This window comes from Halichoerus grypus, chromosome 8 (genome assembly GCF_964656455.1).
Source record: "Halichoerus grypus chromosome 8, mHalGry1.hap1.1, whole genome shotgun sequence".
Classification (NCBI taxonomy): Eukaryota; Metazoa; Chordata; class Mammalia; order Carnivora; family Phocidae; genus Halichoerus; species Halichoerus grypus.
This window is the reverse complement of record NC_135719.1, coordinates 5,793,830-5,801,078: the sequence shown is the minus strand read 5'-3', so window position 1 is coordinate 5,801,078 and position 7,249 is coordinate 5,793,830. Positions and strand designations below refer to the sequence as shown.

Below are 7,249 nucleotides of genomic sequence, written 5' to 3'. Positions count from 1 at the left end.
ATCCTCCCTCAAGGAGACCATGAGGATGAGTACACCTCATATTAACAAACCCTCCTTCCCATTTCAGCTCTAGGCCGGCAACTATGGCATGCCCGGGAGAGGCCTCCGTTTGCTGCTTCTGCATCACAACGGCGGATTTCTCCCTCTCTCGTGTGAATCTGGAGGCTTCCTTCCTGGTTTGGGGCAGGTCAGGGAATTTGGCTCAACAGTGCTGGGGTCTGACTGTGTGTCTAGGCTCTTGCTGGGAGCTCCTGACACTCACGTAGGCTTTACAATTTATGAAATGCAGCGTCGTGTGGGCCATGTCATACATTACTGCTTTTATTCCTCCCAGCTCCCCCCAGAAGTGGACACTCCTGAAGTTTAAAGGAGTGTCAGAGAAGGAAGTGGGTCACCTGCCCCGACCGGTCGTCACCGGGAGGCAATCTGTGAAAAAAAAAAAAAACACCACAGGGAGGTACATGGAGGGAACAGTTGCTCTAAAACAAAGGAGAAAACAGGCATGCCGGAAAGGAACTCCCAACTGGAAACTCTGGCTTCAAAGTCTGGTTCAGCCACACCGCAGCTGTGGCCTTGGGAAGTTTGTTTTAACGTCTCTGTGCATCAGTCTCCTCCTAGGTAAAATGATGACCAGAATACGACGTCCACCTGGCACTCAGGTGCTTTATGTTTATCGGCGCGGGTCCATAAAAGTGGAAAACTGGAAACATCCCGCAGTGCAACAATTTGTTTAAACAAATGGAGATGCACGCACACCATGGAATAGTATCATTCGTGAGTGATAATGTGGATGTTTATACACAGGGAAGGATATTTATGGCCTATTACTGGGTTGAAGTGGTTGTAATTCAGTAGGCATAGTGCTTTGTCATTTTTGTTAATTTTGTAAAAATACCGTATTTACACGTATCATCATTCATCTGTTTAACAAGATTTACTTTGCACAGTTTCACCATGATGGGCATTTACATGTGGATATGTGGGTATAAAATGTCCAAGGATCTACACCAAAATATAATGTCTCTACAGGGGGTTCTTTTTCTATTGGGCTGAGCTGGTTTTCAAATTCTTTCACAATGAACTTGTGTCATAAAGAAATAATAGAGGTATAAAATGTTTACAATGCAGGAACTGGAACACCGGGGTCTGCCTCTATCCAGGGGGGCATTTTGCTGGTGCCAAGTTCATCGGCAGGTTACTTGGGGAATGAGGAACCCAAGCAAAGGCCTGAGAGGTTTTAAGAGATTTCATTCGGGCTCTGGAGGAGTCAATAATCTCTTTTTCTCCCTCTCTCCCCCTCGGTGTGAACGTCTGTGTCTACTTCTCTCCACTGAGCAAACACAGCCAGGTGTCTGCTCCTAGGGGCCCTCCTGGATTTTATGAGGCCCCCTCTCTTCTGATTTCTATTTGTTCTTCAGGCAGGCTACAACTCCACTGATCAGGCCAGGCCTCTGGAACTCCGGTCTGCACATTCCAGTCATGTTCGGGAGAGGACACCCTGGACATCCTGATCAGACACCGGTGTTGCCCCAATCCGTCACCCACCGGGACACGGGCCATCTTTGAAGGAATGCTTCTTCCCCAGAGAGCACATCACGTTTCTGACATGGTGAGTCATTTTGGTTTCAACCCAGAATGTAATGTCCCTTCCAGGTTGGACGGGCACCTCCCTGTCAGTCACTCCCTGATTTATAATAATGAATAAAAGTTACCATATATTGGAACTTCCGTCCCAGATCCTGTGCTGGGCACGGGCTCTGGTAAGACTCAAAGGAACTCTGTGAGTGAGGGGCTTTCATCCTCATTGTTCAGATGAGAAAACTTGGGTCAACTTGCCCAGGGATATGCAGCAAGTTAAGCCTGGGCCGTTAAACAGAAGACCCTGTCGCTGCAGCCCACGGGTCTTCTTAACCCCAATTTAGGAGTGAGCAAACTGAGTCTAGGTTATTCCCTGAGGCTGCTATCACCCAAGTTCATGAAGCTAGCAAGTGGGAGAAGCTAAAATGTGCTGTATCTCGCTGATCCTGGCCCCCCCTCCCTGACTTACGCCCTGACACCCTCCCCACCGGCCCCTCCCTGACTTGTGTGCTTGGCGGTCCTCACTCCCACTCCCCCGTTGTACTCCACACTGCAGCAAACACTTGTGGCAATTCCAAGAACCTGTAAGAATGTTCTCTCTTGCCCTGGGGCCTCTGGACAGGCTGTACCTTCCCATGCATTTGCCTGGCACAGGCCTACTCATTTAGATGTCACCTCCTCCAGAAAGCCACCCCTGAGCACTCCAGTCCAAGTACCCTTTTAGGTGCTTCCTTGGTTCATCCTGGCGTGTATCACATGGCATCGTGGTTGCCTGTCTTCTCGCCACTTCCCCTCCCCTGCAGGGCTGCGAAGCCTAAGCGAGGGCCATGTGCGCCGATGGTGAGGTCCTCAGCATCCAGCACGGTGGTGGGCACAGAGAAGGTAGTCAGTAAGCATCTGTTAAATGAATGCCTGATTATCAGCTGTGTTCTGCTTTGTTTGGAGAATACAGCTTAGGTGCACTAAGTGGGAGGATATAAAATGACAGCAACGTGGCTTCCTGTCTATCCTATTAAGAGGGCATAGTGGGCGAGTGCTCCGGGGTCATCCCGGGCTCAGTGCTCTCGTGTGAAAACCACGGTGTCCTCCTTGCTAAAGCAAAGTCTCAGGCTACTGTTTTCTCACTCCCAGGCAGAAACAAACCATGTTCTGAGTGACTGGAGTCATTGCTCACAACACCAGGAGCTGGTTTAGGGTGGAGCGAGGGGCAGTGGCCTTGGGGCTCCAGTCTCTAAAGGCCCAGGCCTCTGGGCTGGGGGGAGGGGTGAAGAGTGGCAGGTCCTGTCCCCGGGAGGCTGCAGTCACTGGGGGAGAGACAATGGGGCTCAGCATCTGCTCCTCGCTGGGAGAAGGGACCCTCCAGTGAAAAGCCAGGGAGAGCAGGGAAGTGTGGGAGGAATTGATGAGGAGAAGGGGTGGAGCCAAGGAGAAGCAGCCGGGAGGAAGGAAGAGAAGGGGAAGGAAGAGAAGAGGGAGGGGTGAGGATTCCGGCTTTCCTTCCTCTCGGTGACCCGGTCCTGGGCGGCAGCCTGCTCTGGCATTGTTTCCTGCGGAAACTCTCGAGGCCCACGAAGACCTCACGTTTCTCCCCACAACCGCTAGCAGCAGCCCCCCGTCCAAGGGTCAGGCATCCAGCAGGTGCTCAATACTCACTTGGGAAAATGAGAAACGGGGCCAACTTTGCTCTGGGAACTTTTCCCTCGTCTTCTCCCCACTTCTCCGGAGAAGCTGAGGGCAGAGCAGGTCTTGGGAGCACGCCCAGGCGCCCCATGAATAATTGACCCTTCCTGGCGGCTCTGCCCGGCTCAGTCCGAGGACTCGCGACCGGCCCAGCGTCGGAGTTGAGAAGCGGCTCCGAGCGGCCGGCGTTCCGGAGGCTGGAGGCCGAAGGTCCGGCCTGCCCGGGAGCGGGGTCTGGGGCGGGGGGGGAGGGGGGGCCAGGCTGTGCCAAAGCCCGCGACCCCGCGGGGAGGCGCCTGGGGCCTGACCCCCCGCGCCGCGAACGGCCACGCCTCGGCGCCCCCCAGCCGTGCGCCCGGGGAGGGGGGGGCCGGGGCCCAGGCCCAGAGATCGGAGAGCCCACGGGGGGGCCGATCCCAGCGCCGCCTCCGAGCCCCTTCCCACCCCGGCCCGGGCGCTCGCAGCCCGCGCCGCTCCCTCGAGCCTGGCCGTCCAGGGCTCTGCAAACAGCTGTTTAAAGGCTCTTTTACAGTTCAGTGCTCTGCGGGGATGTTTGTTCCAAGCCCATCTGCCTACTTTAAAAATACATAAGTAAAGAACACACCCAGCTTTCCACCCCTGGCTGGGGAGGGGCGGACTCGGCGGCCCCCGCCCGCACTTCGGAAGGAACCGGCACCCAGCCGCCGCCGCGGCCCCCGCCCCCACCCCCACCCCCACCGACCCTCCTCTCGGGAGGACGCCCCGGGCTTCCCAGGGGGGAGGGGGCGCGCAGCCCCCGGGCCCCCTTTGTGCGGGGCCGGGCCCCCCATTTCCATGCGAGGTTCTGGCGCTCCCCCTCTCCCCCGCTTCAGTTAATCTTTGTTCCCCTTTTCTGCTGAGAGGAGAAAAAAAAAAAAAAAAGAGAAAGAAAGAAAAGGAGGAAAAAAGGCGTGACTTGATTTTCAAACGAAACTCCCACAGCAAACAAAACCCTTTTAGAGAAATAAGAAAGGAGGAAGAAGGAAGAAAAGAGGGAAGAAAAAAAAAGGAGAAAGAAAACCCTCCAGGCTTTCAATTTGAGTGGGAGAGTTGAACCGAAAGAAAGAGAAAGAAAGGAAGAAAAATCCTCTCTGCGGTAGAAAGAGAAAAGAAAACTTGGGCTGACAAGAGGGGGGTGCTGGGGGGGGTGGAAGGAAGTGAGAAAACAAAAGAGAGATAAAAGGGCTGCTTTTCTGTCTCTCTTCCTCTGCGAGCTGGGTTAGGAGGAGCTGTTTTGCATCCCTTCACGTCAGCCCTGCCTCATTCCCTTCTTCCAGGGAGGGAGAGAGAGCGAGCGAGCGAGAGAGCGAGCAGGAGAGAGAGAGAGAGCGAGAGAGGAGAGGGAGAGAGAGAGGAGGGAGAGAGAGGGAGAGAAAGAGAGGAGCCGGAGGGAGGGCGGCAGGAGCAGGCGGCGGGCGCGCGTGGAGGCGGGCGGCGGGCGCGCAGCAGCAGCCCGGGCGGTGGGCAGCCAGGAGCCCCCCGGCCCGGCCCCGGCCCCGGCCCGCCGAGGGCCCCAGCGCAGGAGCCGCGCCCGGAGCAGGGTGAGTGTCCCGCGCGGCCCCCGGCCCCCGGCCCCGCAGCCCCGGGCGGCGCGCCGGCGGGGGCGCGGGGGGCGCGGGGGTGGGTCGAGGCGGCCGCGGCCGACCCGCCCCCCGCCTCTCCCCGGGGACGGCCGCGCGCAGGCCCGCGCCGCGCTGCAAACATGTCGTCTTTTCCTTTCACTTCCACATTCCCTCATGCCGGGGAGCTGGAGGGAGAGAGGGAGAGCCGGGGAAAGAGGGAGAGATGGCGTCTGGGGGGGGGGGAGGGGAAGGAGGGAGGGAGCGAGCGAAAGAGGGCGAGAGCGAGGAGAGCGCGCGAATGAGAGGAGAGAGAGAGGGAGAGAGAAGCAGAAATGAAAGGAAAGCGCCGCGGTGGCGGCGGCGGCGGCGGAGCGGGAGGCCGGGGAGGCGGCGGCGGCGGCGGCGGCTCCCGGGCCCGCACGTGGGTGTCCCGGCGCCCCGCGCGCTCCCCCCACACCCGGCCCGGGACTCAAAGTTTCACCCCCTCGCCGCGCCGCCCCGCCCCTGCGGCTGCCCACAAACTTTATTCTCCGGGTGGGGGGGGTGGTTGCTGCGCGTCCCCGCCGTCCCGGGTGGGGGGGGGGGAGGGCCGAGCGCGCCGGCGCGGAGGAGTGGGGGTAATCGGGGGCGCCCCGGAGGGCAGCCGGCGGCCGCACGCCGTGCGCTGCTGGACCCCGGCCCGGCCGGCGTCGGGGCGCCCCGGGCGGGGGACCTGTTGAAGGCGCTCGCCGGCTGGCGGGGTCCCCACGGCCTGTCCCCAGGCTCCCTAGTCTCACTTCCCCTTCCTCGTCGCCCCTCTCTCTGTCTCCTCGCGGTCATTTTCCTAATTGGACGGAGCTGTGGGGTGTGATCGCCGGCGTCAGACCAGGGGGGCCAGGAGGCTGCCGGGTGGGCGCGGGGACCCGGGGACCGACGGGGCAGCCCCTGCAGGCGCGCGGATCCCACAGATCCGGCCCTGGTGCCACCGTCCCCCTAACTGCGGACTTGCTAACTGGTGCGTATCGGGTTTTTTTCCAACTTGCCTTTTAAGATGACTTTTATGGTCGCTGCAACTGCTTCCCTCCAGTCTGAGCTGTAGTTTGGGAAGATTTAAGAGGCCAGGGAGGTGCTGGCGTGGGTTTTAACGAACCCGAAACGGTCCTTGGTGTATCTCTAAGCTCTGCGTCGGTTGGGGCAAAGGCAGAGCCGTAGTGGGTGCGTTTTCACAGGGACACTGCGAGGTGCTCGTCCTTCCCAGTCTGAGCGGTGCAGCGAACGACCATCCTGGTGGCCCTTTGAGCTGCAGGCTGAGCGCCCTAACTGCTAAGAACACCCTGAGCGCCTTTATTTCTGTGCAAAGTGGAAACTCCTAGCCGTTGTCGACCTGGAGGGGACGTAATCGGTTCCCGTGGGCGCCTGGGAAATTCACAGAAATTCCCCCACAGGTGTGCAGAGCAGGACTTTGCACCCTTGGGGGTCACCCAGCCAACTTTGAAGCTACTCTTTGAGTTCTGCCTTTGTACACGTGTAAGCAAAAACAGTCAAAGTTCATTTCTCCCAAGTAGAGGGCCCCTGGGCCTGCATCCCTGTTGTGCTCTTATCTGGGGGCCTTCAAAGGACCGAGTCTTATGGGAGAAGGGAAGAAAACCACGCCTAATTGCCATTAGACGTTAGAAAGTGTATTTTTCGTGTTTGTGATCAAGCCATGGGCCTGTCCAGTTTTGGTTTTTTGAGACCTAGTATGATTGTACCTTTCTTGTTTGTTTTAAAGTGAATATTGTTTTCTAGAGCTTTCTTGGTGGTTTTGTCAACTGGCCCATGGGCCACCTGTCACCCTGGACCAAGCACCTGCCTGACCCCTAATTGGTGGCCTATAGCTCTAGCTGCATTCGTGCTCCCGAAACCTGCAGGATCTGGCTTTCTCACACGAGGGCACTGGAAATAGAGCTGCTTTCTTTTGAGTAGGGGGAGCTGGACATTTGGGTCACATTTTCTTTCCTGCAGTCTCGCCTGGTTGCCCGCCTGTCTGTGGAGGGAGATGCAATGAGTTGAAGTGAGGGCAGGTGCTCACTCTTCTCCAGGTAGATTCTTAGGTGGGTCCTTGTCCTGTGGTGTGTGGCCAGCAGGCCATTTGTTCCGTACTTGGGTCACTTCCATTCCAACCAAGCATTTCCTACCAAGGAGACTTATTTTAGTCTCGCTGTCTAGAGACAAGGAGACAGACAAGGTCTGGAAGGGTTCTTGAGTTGAAGGAAGGGAGACTAATGGGTCCACCAGAGATTTTGCACTACTTCTATTTTAGGTTTGCCTTGTAGCCCAGAGATATTTCTGTCGGAGTCTGCTTAAAAAGTTCAAGTTTGAAGTTTGAAGGGAGTAAATAAACAAAGGAGAAGTCAAGTGTGTCTCGGAGGATGCTCCCCACAGGCTTCTCA

The 7,249-nt window shown here is 57.5% G+C and overlaps 1 protein-coding gene and 1 long non-coding RNA gene across 4 annotated transcripts in view; one reads left to right on the top strand and one right to left on the bottom strand.

Annotated features, from left to right (window-relative positions):
• Nucleotides 1-294: 294 nt before the first annotated feature.
• LOC118521408 (uncharacterized) lies at nucleotides 295-3,930 on the bottom strand. Its single transcript, XR_013450255.1, has 3 exons — nucleotides 3,232-3,930; nucleotides 2,295-2,475; nucleotides 295-1,684 (listed from the first exon to the last, which is right to left on the bottom strand). It is a non-coding gene; the product is annotated as an uncharacterized LOC118521408 (long non-coding RNA).
• Nucleotides 3,931-4,012: 82 nt separating this feature from the next.
• Nucleotides 4,013-7,249, top strand: part of ZNF710 (zinc finger protein 710) — a 65,445-nt gene continuing 62,208 nt past the window's right edge. For 2 of the 3 annotated variants that reach the window (XM_036069928.2, XM_078078875.1), the window contains exon 1: nucleotides 5,589-5,832. The gene's annotated coding sequence lies outside the window, so the exon portion shown is untranslated. Of the gene's footprint in view, nucleotides 4,818-5,588; nucleotides 5,833-7,249 lie in introns of those variants that run through there. The other variant, XM_036069929.2, reaches the window with a different exon arrangement.